Source organism: Nomia melanderi, chromosome 12 (genome assembly GCF_051020985.1).
Source record: "Nomia melanderi isolate GNS246 chromosome 12, iyNomMela1, whole genome shotgun sequence".
Classification (NCBI taxonomy): Eukaryota; Metazoa; Arthropoda; class Insecta; order Hymenoptera; family Halictidae; genus Nomia; species Nomia melanderi.
Window position 1 is genome coordinate 7,428,763 of NC_135010.1, and position 16,530 is coordinate 7,445,292.

At 40.8% G+C, this 16,530-nt stretch overlaps 2 protein-coding genes across 6 annotated transcripts in view; one reads left to right on the plus strand and one right to left on the minus strand.

The window, feature by feature from the left end:
* Fas2 (neural cell adhesion molecule fasciclin 2) overlaps positions 1 to 16,530 on the plus strand; it is a 182,710-nt gene that overhangs the window by 18,691 nt on the left and 147,489 nt on the right. The window lies entirely within an intron of this gene.
* Positions 8,143 to 16,530, minus strand: part of GlcAT-I (Glucuronyltransferase I) — a 162,069-nt gene continuing 153,681 nt past the window's right edge. Inside the window, exons 6-8 of one of the 2 annotated variants that reach the window (XR_004234878.2) lie at positions 9,154 to 9,288; positions 8,435 to 8,543; positions 8,147 to 8,355 (exon numbers count right to left, since the gene is read on the minus strand). The gene's annotated coding sequence lies outside the window, so the exon portion shown is untranslated. Of the gene's footprint in view, positions 8,544 to 9,153; positions 9,289 to 16,530 lie in introns of both variants that reach the window. The other variant, XR_012999883.1, reaches the window with a different exon arrangement.

A 16,530-nucleotide genomic window follows, 5' to 3' on the forward strand; every position in this document is an offset into this window, starting at 1 on the left:
AAACTCATCAATATAGAAACCCATCAATTCGTATCTCCGAATTCGTTCTTCACAAAGATTCAAAAATTCAGCCGAAATCTGCTTCACAATCAAAAATTCTATTCATTCCCTCCAATCTCCCTAAATCAAAAACCAACCAACCTCGCCATCGAAAAGACCGAAAACCGAGTCCAATCAAAAAAGCACCAACGACCAAACAGCTAATCCCACCGCTTCCCGAACAGCCCAAGCTCCAGCCCCTAAATCCCCGGAACACCCGTTAACACGCGATCCATCAAAAAAGAAAAAGAAAAAAAAAACCTCCGCCCCACATCTCCGAACGCGAGCGATCGACAGTTTCCATAAAACTCGATCGACGGAGGCAAGCCTGCCGCGAGATCGCCCGCGGCGCGACCCGTTGCACTCGGACGTCATCGGGCCAGCGGAGGATCGGATCCGGCCATTTCTCCGTTATTTCTCGTGGAAGCTCGTCCATCAATTCCGGCTGTCTTGCAGCCTGTCCCCCGCAGTTTCCCGATAGTTGCCAACAAAGCACTCCGCTAGGAGTCGTCCGATAATGTCGAAGAGTTATAAGACGTCTATATTTGCCTGCGAAGAGGGGTTGGGGTAACAGCGCGGTGCAGGGCGAGGCGATCGGGGACGATATCCACCTTGCCGTCCTAATGGGACTTCACGCAGGGTTCGTCGTTAAAGTGGCAGGTCAGCCGTGACACCCTTGGCTCTCCGTTCCCCCGTACTTCCGTTAGTTTCGTTTTCGCGTGAACTGGATTAGAACGGACTCTGCTGGCCTGGTCTTCTTGTCTAACCGGGTCCGTCCAAGCGATCCGTGGGAATCGGAATAACGGGCTGAGAGGAACGAAAAAGATCGTCGTCTGGATCGCGGGCACGATCGCGATAACGAGTCCACTCTCCCTCTTGCAACTACCCCCCTCCCGGTTCCCTCTTTCTAGGGTCAGTTGTGCAGGCTCGTTAAAACTGCTTGTCGCGCCGTGAAATCCTCGCCTATCGTCGCATACGTCGCGTCTGGGCATCCTCCACTCCGCCGGATTAGATATCATCCGTGGATCGTTCTGGACACTCGAGGCCAGGTCGCTCTCTCGGTGGCCGAACTCTCTCTCTCGACTCCTGGCCCGCGGAGATCGCGTTTTATATTTAAATTGAAGCGGTTGCAGGCCGCGAGCACTTGTTTCCGAGCTGCTCGAAGTCGTCTGGATCTTAAGGTCTATTTAAATTCTAAGTAGAAGCTCGGTCGATCCTCCCTCCGCACTCGGCGCAGCTTGAAACAGTCCAGGCAAGGGAGATAAGGGGGTGGAAGAAGGACTTTTAAATCGGGATCGTTTATTAGCAGGGCGACCCGGTTAACAAACGGTTCTCGCGTTTTATCCGGCGAACGTCGGGGCGAACAGATAGGCTTTCCTTGTTCCCTTCGGCCCGCCGGAACGGTGAATCGTTGAATGTCACTGTCTTTTTACTGGTTGGTGGCCATCGGCGCGGATCGGAACGTTGGAGACGTTGCGTCGTGGATCGCTTATTGGATCCCAGACGCGCTGGTGCGTTTAGCCAAGATAATTAAAGTACTGCACTCGAGACACGGGCCGGTAAATGTCACCGGTTGCATATTGTTGTTCAGGGACAAGTGGACGGGGACGCTTCTCCCGGCGATCGTAATCGACGTGACGTGTCTTCATTCATGCAGAATTCAACCATCGATTCCTCGCACCCGGCCGGCCGCTCGTGGATCAGTCACGCGCGAAGGGACTCTGGGAATTTCTGCCGGTTACTCACTCGCCGGATAGAAATTCCGTGAAATAACGGACCTGTTTTTCCCGTCGATCTACTCCGCGCTCTTCTCTCGCCGCGATACTCGCCTCTTGTTTTTTGCCTCTCGCTCGTCGGTTTTGCATTCTTTCGTTGATCGCTCGTATTTTTTTCTCCCTCTCGCTCGCTCCTGCTGGCGCGCTCGCCTTTTTCCTCGCTTTTGTCGGGGTCGTTCCCGCGTCGCTTTGCCCGCGCGGGAACTTTACGGGAAAGCGGCTGCCCTCGGTCTCCACGGCGCTTTTCAGCCGGAACCTGTTGCGATTTTCTGGATATATAGCGAAGTTGCCAACTCGGAACGGGCCGAAGTCGGCTTCGGCGCCGGAATTTTGGAGTTTTTCGGTGAACTGTGATTCGGGGGAAGGGGGATTCAACGAGCGTTGAAGTTTCGTGCGAAGTTTGACTTTTTACGGTGATTTTGGGGAGTTCTCGGGGGTGGCGGGAAATTGTGCACCACGCGTCTAGCATAATAAATTACTTCGAATGAGTTATTCGTCGAGTAATATGAATTGAGATGGAAAAATCGAGTAAACGAAATCTAAAGCAAGAATTTGATTTTGACAATGTTTAGATAAATAATGAAGCGTTTAAATGCTAATTACAAATGTGCACGATATTCTATAGAAAAATTAGCAGAAATACTGAAACTATTACAATTTCTCCAGGAACCATTTAGAATTGATGCGAGACCTCCTTTACTTAATAATTGACACAAATTTCTCAGACAATTGAACACTCGTCAGACCATGAATTTTATACGTCTAGAGAACATTTACGTCCACGAAATAGTAAAGACAATTCACCGATACAATTACTGTAGCTACTGGTACAATTTAGTCACTCCAAGTTGTTATTAACACTAAACGTACCGTGACCGGTCATAAAATTTGATTTAAAATTCTGCATTTTCTTCCGTCCGTTTAACTTCACATCAAATTCATATATTATCCCATTAATCAGTTCTCCAATTCTTATCCTTTCCTCTTGCTTCTGTTTGTACTAACACAAATTTATCGTCCAACATGTTTACCTTTATTTTATACCCAATCATTTGACTGGTTACGAATACTTACGCATAAAGTGCCCACGTTTAGTGTTAGTTACAGATTATTAAATCTACACTCCCATAAACATAAAATTCAAATCAGTCAACCGTTCTATACATTTTGCTACACTTTCTATTCGATTTCCTACTCCCCTAAACAATAAACACTCGCACACCTAGCACATAAAGTCCACCGTCTAATCATCGCAATGAAATTACCACTCGCCCACAAAAATGGCAATATTTCTTTATGAACTGCCTTTCTCTTTCCAAGTCCAATGAACTACCCTCCTAAATCTTGCCCCGTAAAAAACGTAGAATACGATATTAGGCGTCGGTCCGACCGGAAATAAAGACGGAAGCGATTAAGCCCGGTTGTAAAAACGCGGAAACGGTGGACAAACAATGGCGGTAGTCGAAACGATTCCTTTTTATGCCGTGTAGGTTATACGTTCTCTCCCTTCCGTTTCTATTCCCCCCCCCCCCCCCCTTCTCTTTTCTCTTCCTCTCTCTCTCTTTCTCTCTCTCATTTTTTCGCCGCCCACGAAACGGTATCGAGCGCATCGCGCGCGCTGCAACGGAGGATTCGTGACGTCCAATAAATATTTATCCTTCGCCCGGGGCTATTACCGGCAAATATTTGGTCGCATTTACGGCGCCAACAGCGACAAATAATACCAGAGGGGGGCTCCCTCGGTATATGAACCTGTGTACCTATAAACGGGCTCGGCCGGCCGAATAATTTATTACTGGTACCCGGCTAGCGAGATTTGCATAAAACAGGGGTTTTCGCGCGCGAATCGATCGAAAATTGCGACGTTCGCTCTCTGGCCACGTGCCACCCCTCTCTCTGTTTCGCTCTGTCTTTCGTTCTCTCGCTCCCTTCGTCGCGTCCCTCGTCGACGGACCACACCGCCGTATACACACCCTTGTACGCCGCCTCTCTACAGCCTGTTACGACTGAATTTCATTTACGAGCAGATATCTTTATGAAACCGGCTGGATTTCGGGGGACCTGCAATGTGTTTCCTCTTTTTCGGCGACGTCGGTTGCGAAGTTCTGCACTGCTACCCCTTTTCCTTGTTGCCATTCGGTTTACGGAGGGTTTTTCTCAGTTTTTGATTGGCTGCGAGGGTTTCTTTGGTTATTGGGATGGTAGAGTTTGTTGGTCGTATTTAGATGGATTTTCGGGCAAGTTTTTTGTTTGGATAATTGGGGAAGTAGAATGAGTATGGGAATTAGTGATTTTTTTACGGGGAAGTTTGTTTTGGTATTTCGACGAATTCAGTAGTATCTGTAAATAGTAAAAGGTGTTGCATTGTAGATGTTTTATGTAACTTTTTGTGTGTCGTGTGCACGTTGTGGAGTTTTGTGCTTTCAAATTTTTTATGGTTGCAGAGGATTGTGGTTTCGTTTTTTTGTTTTATTTTAGTTTAAATTGTTGATTTAGGAATACTTTTTTAGAGGTTTAAAGATTTTTGAAAATGTTTGTTCTACTGTAGGGCTGGGCGCTGTGTAATTATAATTAATTATTGTTATTATGTTCGACGTAGTGCTGGCTCGCGTGACTACCTTAATGACGTCGTCTTTGCGGCACATTCTCGCCCCTGTTTCTTACGGTGAAAAATTCAATTATGCAGTAATTTAATCATCGTTATCGCGGTTATTATTTTTATCCGTGGCTACTGCTATTATTGTTAATCTAATATTCACTGCAACCATTGAAGATATGAATCGTGCAATTTTCCCTCAGTATAGAACATTCCATCACCCACCGACACTTTCCATAATTCATATCCTCTTCCAAAAATGATTACACCGATAGCAATGTAAACACTAATTATAATCATTAAAAGAAAATAAATTGCGTAATAAATTGACAAATAATAGAATGCTCGTAACAATAAAGAATCACGCAAACACACGTTGAAGTTGGTGCTATTAACACGTTTGCTATCAACGTCTCATACTTGTAGCAGCCACAAAATTCTACTTCACATAAATGAAATCGAATTAATGCTACGTTCTACTTTAAAAAGAACTTGAAACTTGAAACTTTAAATTTGTAACGTCAAAAACAGTTCCAAGATATATATTTAACACTAAAACGACCTTCAGGTCGAAATGACCCGTTTGATTTCTCCTTTCTGAAATTATTACGAACATAACACATGTTTCTTTGAAAATTTACAAAAATTGATTTAGCGCTACGCAATCTGAGTTGTGAACCATGTTCTCGGAATTTCTATAGAAAAATTTCAAAAAGTCAATCTAACTGTTCGGTAGTTTTACTGTTAAGCGCCCAATAACTTTTCAATTTTACTTTTCCAGTACTTAATTCAAAAAATTGATTGCAATTAATAGAATACTTCCGCTAAGATCGTCGCAACAAACAGTGACAACAAACAGTGACAACAAACTCTAAGACAGCCACGCGACCAAACGCGGCGGCACGCATTAATCCTAAAAGTCACTCAAAGACAGGAACAACAAACGGAAATAAACATCCTTTGAGGGTCGCGCGCGGGGGAGAGGGGTTCGTTTGTGAAATTCGTGACAGTGCAAACACGAGCGAGCCGGGTGGTCCGTTATTTACCGAAAGAGTCCACTTAGGATGTCGAAAATGGGCGCGAGCTTAATCATCGCGTGCAAGCTGCTTTCGCGGCAGTGGATTTTCGATAATTGCGAAACTCGTTCGACCGGCCGCTCGTCCGCGTTAATTTATTAATCACATCGGCGGTTCCCGCGGCCAATCGCGAGCTCCGCGCGATACGTATGAATACAAGTTGCGGTTTCATCTGCGCCGATATTAAACGAAATTACCGAAGGGCGGCTGGAGTGGGAGGGCGTCGAACGATGGCCTAAATGCGATTCGAATTCCATTTCGCTTGTTTCCACCGATCGGTAATCGAATTTTTCTCGCGCACAATGGACTGGAAGGGGTTTTAATAAAATTACCGTTGGAACATTTCGCTGGCAAGACGTTGAGCCGCTGGGGAAAAACGAGCACGCCGACCGGGGTGTTTTATTAAATTTTTATGCGGCACCGAGTATAGAATATTGATTCATTAGTTGCACGTTTATTGGGTGTTCTCGGGCTGAACGTCCAGTGGCCAACGAAATTTTTAGTTTGATACTGTATGTTGTATTAACCCCTTGCCATATGATTTATTTCTTAACTATGACAGATACAACTACTTCGTTAATAATTTGTTAAGCAAGGAAACAATCTGAATGCTTATTCTATGTCTAGGTTTACTCCGAAGGTTAACAACTGTTAATAGACAAGTACTATTTAATTTCTGTTTAACAAAATGACACTCAGATTTCTCAAATTCAGTTGAAAATTTTCGTCACGAGTCTGACGCGGTAGGTCAAGGGGTTAACATTAACAATAACCGTACCGGGACCAGGTAAAATGGCGGAATTTAAAATTCTACGTTTTCCTTTGTTCATTTAATTTTATATCAATCCCTATATTGTCCGATTAATTGGTTCTTCAATCGTCATCCTTCCTTTTGTTTCTATTTCCACTAAAAAAAATTCATCACATAATTTGTTCATCTCTATTTTGAAGCCAGTTATTTGACTAGTTACGGTAGGAAAGGTGCCGGTATGCTTAGTGTTTGACATATTTCTTTCCCAATTGCGCTCGACAGATATTTTATTTTTCGTAATTTCTTATAGAAAGGGGAACATTCTACACTTATTCTATGTCTGTTTACTCAGGAGCATTTCAGTTAATAATAGAAATATATTCAATTCGGACTTGGAAGAATTAAGCGATTTATATTTGTTAAATTCTATTTGAAATCCTCACGAGTTTGGCATGATGTTATAGAAGAAGGGGTTAAATTGTTTAATTATGGAGGTTGTGTGTGAATAATTTGGAATATATATTGTTCTTAGCTGGTTAGGTGAAAAATGACTGCACAGATTTTCCTCCGAAATAAATTCCGAAGGGGCAGAGGAAAATTAAACGATAGGTATGGCTGACATTGATCGATGTGGCGGCGACAAGATCTCATAATCCGGGGGAAGTGAGTTCGCGTCGCGTGCAGTCGATTTTGGTTTTGTTCTTTAATATTCTTGTTTCCGCGCGCATGATTTATTACGTTTCATATGTAATGCGTACAGAATTAAAGGACATTTTCTGCAGAAATATCAATCTTTCATATGCAGGTATAATATTTAATAACATACAATTAACATTAAAAGAATAGTGATTTCATTTTCCAACAAAATTACTTTGTCATTAAGATCTGAACTTCACAATCAATCATCTTCCTATTCACCAAACTTCTTTAGCTTCTTATGCACCAAACATTATTCACAAAACAAACCATTAAAATTATGAATTCTCCACAAAGTTACATTTCTCCTAAGCAAAATCCTTCACGAAGTCAAAAACACGAGTTTAACTCGCTGTAAATGTTCCATTCGTTGTAAATCTCGATCACCGGAGACAATTGTATTTATTATTAACAGGTTCGCTAAGTACCGGTAGTTCCCCAAGAAACTCAGCTAATAAAAGGGTTGAAGAACTCCGGCCGGGGAATAAAGTTTCCGGGATTGGTGCTTGTTGCAGCCGGTCGATTTACGTTCACGGAGTATCGTTTCCTGCGCGTTTTTCACGTGTCGTTAGCGATGTCCCGCTTTCGGAACGTTCGGTGCATTCGGTCCATTAGTGTCGTTCCTCTTTTCGCAAGGAGCCTAGCCAACTGAACCGGGGATCAACATTGTTAGCGTCTACCAGACGCCTCCCCTATTGTTTCTCTTAATAGCCGTCGTTGAAAGTTTCTTCGTTGAGTTTATGCATGGCCACGTCCATCCTGTATTTGTCTCAATTTCTTAAAAGAATGCTTTTTATTGGAGACCGGCGACCGGTTATTGAAATTGGCAAAGGAAATCCCACTGCAGTGTCTCTCCTCTGTTCTCAACTTATAGTTCCGCGAAGCATATAACGAGACAGTTTCAGCAGAAATATTTCAAAAGCAAATTAATCGTTTATGTGAACATTCTTTTTGCAACTACGCTTATCGAAGCTACTCTGCCGTTAATAATTTGCTGTAGAGAAACGTCCGCAAAAAGTTTAATGATTAAGAGTCAGCCTTTAACTGATGGGGTGTGTCGTAGCTTAATTGCTTTTCCTTCGACTGGAAAATTTGAACTTCTTTCCTGAAGCAAAGGACCCGGGCTAATTTAGTAATTATACTGTCTATTAATCATTTCTTCGAGCTACTTAAGGGTTCGATATTGGCAATAAGAATGTAATATTTCATTTTGTTTTGACAGAAACTTTATTGTGCTCTCAGTTCCAGTCGCCTCCGCTGCGAAATAAATTTCTTCTGAATTTTATTCTCTGCACGGTGATCTTTGAAAGTCGAAATTTACATAACCTCTTGTATAATTGCGATCGTATAATCGGCCCATTGTCCTCTCCTTTAGATTTTGAGCGATAACGGAAGAAACTTCATGAAAGACCAAGTTCTACCCTAAAATCCAATAACTTCGGACAATCATACCGTCCACTTTCGACAATAAAGGGAGACCTTGAAATGCCGATGGACTTACTCCTTAACTTTCCTCCAGCCATTCCAATATATCCTTACGAAGGGACGGACAAAAAGAATCCAAAGATCGTGAAAGATGTCTGGCCAATTCCGGTGCATATAATACGAAACTGCAAAGAATAAGGTGCATTGATGGCTGCTCGTTTTTAAGTGGTGCAGATCGTACAATCGGGAATAAGAAATGTTGAAAATTCAAGGTAGAAAAATACAAATAACAACATTAACGATATTAAACCAATCATTTTCTAAATACAGTAATATATATTATTATATATTACTATTATATTAAATACAGTAATATATATTTATAAAAAAATATATATCATAAAAATATAAGTGACACACATTGCTATATTTAACCCTTAGCAGTCCTATGTCGACTCAGCTCGACACTCGCTTTTATCACAATGTCTAATTATTTCAACAATTTTGTCTATATTAATAGTATCACAATTGTACCATTTAAAGCTACCATTCTAGTGATTCCCAAACACTCCTACATAAACAATTAAATCATCAAATTCGCCTGCAATTGAATTAAATAACATCAACGTCAACTGAAACGTGAAATCAAGAGTACTTCAGACCACAAAAGATTAGAACAATTCCTAGTACCTTTACACAGCCCATTACAAACCGACAACAACCCTACAACTTCACCCCACTTACAACGCAAAACTACAAAACCCTCTCGCGATCACTAAAGACATGCAACCTTACAATTCCTTCAATCCCACTGCACAAGCTACGCGATCCAAGTTCCGTGTCCATCGAGTACCATTTCATTCCCCCGTCGTACGCTCGATCTTCGAGTAGTGGTAGTAACCAGCGATACACTCGCTGCTCGACGTTGCGCTGAAAGAAGAAAAAAAATTACGTTCGTTAAACGTTCATCCCTGGATCCGCTCGTGGTTACATCCACCGCTACGGTTTCCACCCCCGCAGCCGCCCTTCCCGGTAGTGCTCGGTTAATTTCGCCGCGGTATTTTTCCAGGCTTATCGCATTAATTGCACCGCTGCACCGCGAGAGGGATTAAATTTCGCTTAATGAACAATATCGTGTACCGGCCCCCGGGCTTGCTCGAGCGCGAGCCCTCTCGAATAAACGAAACGGATTATTCTTGACGGCATCGGGAAAAATCGGCGGACGTACCCGGGGTAGCTGGGCGAGTGTGTTGGTTACCCGGGGATCGCCCACCGCGGTTCGTCGGACTCGGTTAACGGGCTCCGGCTTGTTCCATTTGCCGGCCAGGCAAAACATTTTTACGTTTTAACAATATAATTTGTGCGCGGCTGGTGCTCGTGGCGTTTTCGTCGGAGGTTATCTCTTCCCCTCCGCTTTAACCCCTTTGTCTATACGGTAGTGTTTGAAAAATTGTTCGTGCGCAGGTTGTTTTTCTTTATTTCTGCGCTGGGTAATTCTTTTCGGGCTGGAGGAAGGGGTATTGTATCGGTGAATGTGAGAAATGGGAGTTTGGAAGTGTTGCGGCTGGTTTCTGGATTTTTGATTTTGTGGTTTTTGATTGTTAGCGGTTGTATTGTAGGATTGGTTCTGTATAATGGTTGTGGTTTGTTTGTGGATTTGGAGGTCGATGATTTTGGTTAGATCCAATCATTAACCTCTTCACGATTTATTTGTCTACTATGATCCATACAACTAGTTATTAAGCATTTATCAAGAAAAATAAAATTACAAGCATGAATCTTTGCTTCAAAGTATAGTAATTGATAACAGGAATAATTTAATTTGCATTCAAAAGAACAAAGAAGGGGTTGATTTAATAATGAATAAAAATCGTACGTTAAAATGAGAAATAGAATTTTGTTTATAATAATAAAATAATGAAGGATTCGCAAGCTACAAATTAAGAAGAATATTCTGAAGAAGACCGAGATTAAATCTTCTAATTAACTCCTAATATCAAAAGCTCTTTTGTAAAAAATGCATATCAAACGAAACATATCTCTACACAAGACAGTTAATAAACATTACATCACGCTACAAACAGAACGCAGAAAAGAACAAAACAAATCAATCGCCAGAAGACCGAGCTAAAGCGAAACACTCGGATCACCGTTTAAGGGCGAGTCGCATTGAGCAGTCTTTATTAAAACCAGCCCGTCGAAACATTTTCCTCCCCAATTGCAAGGACACCGGAGGCCTGGTCCGAGGAATTAAAGCAGCGAAGACGGGGAAACGCAGAAGTAAGTAGACAGCCCCTAGGCGGTGCGGATCCCCGGGCAGCCCAGTTTCGAAGCCAAATACTCGCGTCCCGTGAAAAGGATGATTTATTTGGACGCGACTGCAAATATTTACCGTGCGGAGCGAGGGCTCCCCGGAATAGAAGGAGACCGACAGGTTCACTGACTAAGGGGCTTCCGAGTGGCGGGAAGCGGCCTCGGAAGAAAGTCGAACGCAAAGAACAGAGCTTATTACAATTAATACCGGTCGCGTCGCGATCGAGCAGCTGACTGTTGAATGGCCCGTAATGCAGATAGGACCGTTTCCTTTTGAATAGAGCTTAATTCCTCGACTAGCGACACGCTGTCATCTTGTCACAGCGTGACGCAGAGAGGGTGGCAGCGAAAAAAATGTGGAGAAAGAAGTATTGATAAAGGGTGAAGAGCGGCGGAGGGCGATAAGGGTTGATTTTGATGGATTATCCGCGTCGCCAGCCGGAATTCCGTCGAATCTCGCCGCGCTCCCATGAGGCTGGATCGCTACGGACGCTGTCATCCGAGACAGAGAAACGCACTCAAGGTTCCCCGTTCCGAGTACTTTTTTCGCGTACTCGCCGGCACTCGAGCGTATCGATTTAATAATTAATGGGGGACACGCCTGGTCGGTTGACCTACCCCAACGTAACACTCGGCGATCACGGTTTCAGGTAATTACACGGAGTTTGTAACAAGATAAGCCGGGTAATTTGTTGCTGCTCGTTAAAGAGAACGCGTTCGTTAAACGTTCCAATGAATCTATGATTTTTATGAGAATCCTATGCTCCCGATGATATTTATAGTTGTTGAATTTATAGGGAGATTATTGGAGTCGTTCGATCGATATGAATATTGAAGAACGTTTAATGCCTCTGAATAAATTACCGAATTACCGTGGAAGCCCGTGTTGCTTTAACGGGAAGGAGCCGGTTGAGAGATTGCAAGATATCGACGGCGGTTCGTTGGTACGAGGGAATGTTTTATAACGATCGGAAAACTCACCTGTTACACGGCGGAGTTCTGGGAATATCTGGTTGCGAAAGTTCTTTTAATTTATATGGGTATTAACGCGTGGCAATTCTGATTTATGGAAGTCCGTTCGCGTTGCAGGAGCCGAACTTACGTGAACTCGTTATTAATTCCAGCGTCGTGTAACCGGTTTGATATTCTAGCTTCGGTATGCGTTCCACGATCCCCGAGTATTCCGCGATTAATATTAGTCGTGTAACGTTTCGTATTTGGCAATTAACGCACTTGTATCCGTTTAATGCTTCCGCTAATAAACGTCTGGAATTTTGGAGAGCAGAACTCTAAGGGCGTCGGGAATTACGCAACGGCAACTTGAATAACCACCGTCAGGCTTCGCGCTGTATTTACTGCAGTTAAAATGGCTTGAAAGCTCATTTTACATAATAATCCTTCGGCGCTGGTAATCCTTCTTCCTGAAAGCTCATTTAATTTCTATGCGGCACCGTGTCTACCCTAGTTGCTGTCATAATGTCAGCGGGCGGCATACTGCACCCCTGTTGGCTTCAATTTAACTCATTTCATCAATTAATTCGATGCTACGTAGTTGATCGAGGATCTTCGTGCATTATGAGAGACGCTGTTGAACAAAATCGAATGGAGAGTGGATTTTTTTTAGGGTGCTCGTTGATATCAAATTCGAATCGTGATTGAATAAAGAGAAAAACGTGTATATAAGCGGTATCTAATTTTATTCTCAATCTCCATGCAGAGTAAACTGTACACTTTAAAGAAGAAATCATTTTCTGTTTCTTAAAATAAAAATATTTTTATTGCTTCTCTTTATTATGGATAGCATTTTCGAACCCTTAATAGATTTTTAGAGTAAAAGAATCTAGAATAAAAGAATTATTTGAAGTGAATAAGGGTGAAAACTTTAATTTGTTGATTAACTAATACCTCAGGAAGGTAATTTCTATCGAAATTTTCCGCTTATTTTCGTGAGAATTAGGTAACGAATCGGCAATTCTTTTTATTTATTTCTCAATCTTCCGTATTTTTTGTAACAGAAGATACAATTAAGTTCGCGGATTTTCCTTCGGTTCATTTATTAATTAACTAATGCCCCGGGCAAGTTAATCCGCGCCGAAATTTGGAGCTTATTTCCCTGAAAATGGGATAAATGGAACGACAATCTGGACACTTGTTTGTTCTCGGGTATATGGTAAAGCCAGGCGGGGTATGTTACCGTAACAAAGCGCATATAACATTTGTTCATTGACGTCCGAGCGAATATTAAATTCGTCGAATAGTTAATTGCTCGAAACTAGCTTTGAAGATTATTACGACGGGAATCATTTTCATTCTCTCGCTTTTGACCCGGCCGCGTTACAGTGTTTGCCGGTTTCCAGCAATTAATTTTCACAAAGAGGAAAACTGGAATTACACGGCACCGGGAAAACTGCTTTGTAACTGTTTTCAACGTGTTTGCGGAATGAAGATAAATAACGGGCCCGGGCGTTGACGTCGACGGGGGAAAAAATGCGGGAGAATCTTGGTGGCTCCATGCGAACCTAATTTCGAGTTTCGGCTTTATTAAAGTCTCGTCTTGAATTAAGTGAAATTAATGTTTGGCGCGCCACTCGGAACACGATTTAAACGGAGAAACGAATCCGGGCGTTTTAATTCATTCCCCAGGTTTTTTTTTCATGTGCAGTTCCTTCACGGTTTAAACAGTAATTTTTATTTCTGCCGCGGCTGATTCTTTTACACGTCCGGCACGACAAAGAATTTTTTATAACACTTCTGCGCGAATTTAAATACGTTCCTCTCGTTTCATAAATTTTTGAAATGCTTCGCCGAGATGGAAAGCGTAATTTAACCCCGGCGGACGTGAATTATTTTAATGCGCGCAGGATGTTTCGGTGTATTTAAAAATTTCAGTTTCCTCCGTATCCTGGCATCCAAACAGCTCGGTTGAAAACGGCAGACTCCAGATAGCAGGATTAATATTGATAGTCAGCCTAGTCCAATAAAAATGAAGCAACTTGAATTTTTTATGATTCGCTCGCAGCCAACCCGCGAACATTAAACATAGAAACAAAAATATGGTCTACAAATCTTCTTATCTTCGTTCTACCTCCGCTCTATATTCAGGCAAACAAAGCACTAGGAGTCTCTTGTGTATCAACCAAAAAAAATGAACATATTGGATGAAACAGGATTCCTGTTTCGCCTGGGATCGTTTGAACAGTTTGTTGTTTATTGTCTGTTATTTTCAATATTTCTTTTGTTTTTCGTAGTGCCGATCGGTTAACAATATTTTATATTGAGTATTGAATTCGAGAGTTTTCGAAAATTGTTCCTAGTTAAACTTTTTCTGAATTATATGTTTAAAATATTTTAAAAAAAGGTAGAGATATGTTTATGCACAACTGTTTCCAAAATTAGTTCTTTGCAGTCGCTAAGAAATTGAAAATTGTTTCTAGTTATAAGTTGTCTAAACCAAATGTTTAAAATATCTTTGAGAAAGTTATATGTTTATATAAAACTTTCCAAAATTAGTTATTTACAATCGTTAAGAAATTGAATAACAATTTTTAAAATCTAATTAAAACGTTATTAGGAAGTCAGTTATCGCTTACGGAATCTTTCTTGTTATAAGTTCGTCGCGTACCATTTATATTTTCCATTTAAACGTAATCCATAAGACAATGAGTTGAAACACGTTATTCCCTTTCCAAACATTCATCATGGTCGCGGGAGGATTCCATTTCCAAGATACTCAATTTCAACTATAACTCATATCCTCTAACATGCAACGATCACGGTAAGACGCGAGCGTCGATTCTGAAAGCCCGAGAAACTAGAACAGAATAGGTCAACCAGAGATTAAAGATCCATCGTCTCCGGAGAGCGCGGGCGTTGAATCTTTTAGCAGCTTCGAGGGAAACCGGTAGCGCGAGGCTACCACAGCCCGACGTGAGCTGAGAACAATTTCAGTAATCGACGGCCGCGAGAACAAGCGTTAAGGTTACTTCAATCCGGAGTCGCTTTCAGGGGCACATTGTGTGCGGCGACTGGAAAATTAAATAGAAACAGTTGGTACATTTCTTATTTTAAAATTCAGATTTCAGATAAAAAATTTTAATATCCGATTTCTAATTTTTAATTCCCAATTTCTAATTTTTATTTCCCAATTTCTAGTTTCTAATTCTCAATTTTTAATTTCTAGTTTCTGATTTTCAATTTTTAATTTCTAGTTTCTGCTTCTCAATTTTTAATTTCTAGTTTCTAATTCTCAATTTTTAATTTCTAGTTTCTAATTCTCAATTTTTAATTTCTAATTTCTAATTCTCAATTTTTAATTTCTAATTTCTAATTCTCAATTTTTAATTTTTAATTTTTAATTTCTAATTTCTAATTCTCAATTTTTAATTCTACTTTTTAATTTCCCATTTCTAACGTTTAATCTCTAATTTCCCATTTCTAACGTTTAATCTCTAATTTCCAATTTCTAACGTTTAATCTCTAATTTCCAATTTCTAACGTTTAATCTCTAATTTCTCATCTCTAACGTTTAATCCCTAATTTCTCATCTCTAACGTTTAATCCCTAATTTCTCATCTCTAATATTTAATCTCTAATTTCTCATCTCTAATATTTAATCTCTAATTTCTCATCTCTAATATTTAACTTCTAATGTTTAATTTTCAATTTCTTGATCTCCAATTTCTAATTTCCAATTACCTGCCGAAGGTAATAAAAGGTTTTATTCTCTTAATTTAATATAATTCCATAAATTAAAAACATACGTTCATACCATTCTTCACGCAAAGCTTCTTCGAATTTCCAGTACCGTAGCTCCTGATTTCAGCTTCATACCTGGTACACGACATTATGAGCAATGTTCCATTATTTTGTTCAATCCCTGTATTCCGCGTGACTAATGGCTCAAATTAGAGCGATCGTAAAAAACGAGACCTGCGTTTGTCTTGCTGATTAAAAAAGTTTCTAGGTTGCTCGTGGGATCTATGGATCTCGGTGTCTAGCGTGCAAATGGCAGCGGGTGCAGCGAGCAACTTCTAAACACGCGGACAGTATACAAACGCGGGGGTGGAAACACGTTGGACGTCTTTCGGCGTAGATTAGAACGTCACATGGTCGGTGTTTACCATATCCATGTATATTTATGCCTGGCTACAGTACCAAACAGAACACGTGTTCGCAGTGGCGACGGCTGTCGGCGAACGCGACACGACGCTAACAAGAACGTGGACGCAAATTTTTGAAAATATTGTTGCTGGCAGGCGAATGCATATGAAATAAATAATGCATAGGTACTTCTGAATATTTAGTATACAATTAAAATAATTTTCAGATGATTGTCTGCGTTTCAAGTGATTGTAATTCATTTTATTTTAGTAAATTTAGAATGAAAATGGAGAAACCAACTCTGTAGCGAATGAATGGAAAGTACTGAAAAACGTTTGGGTTAAAAATTACGGTACTTATCTCAACATTGTAATGTTAAATTGGAATTGGACATTTTTACATTAATAGTTACTTTGAAAGACATTATTTTGAAATTTATAAATTGTAAAAGTAATACTGTAGGAATTATTTTTGAAAGGTTTTATATAATCTATGTTTTGCGTTTTGATTTGTAATAATGATTTTATTGTTAAATTGATAGTATTAATTTTAATATTCATTTTTGGAGGATTCTTTGTTTTCTTCTCGTTTCAAATTTTTTTAATCGATTTTTCCGTTTTAAAGGTCGTTTTAAAGGCAACTATAAGGTTCCGGAGCGTTTTTAAAGTCTTTCTGTGAGATCGACATATTTTTTATATTCGCAAACCACTCTACTAGTGCTGTAATATTTACAATAGAAAACTGTTTCGATCGAAAATG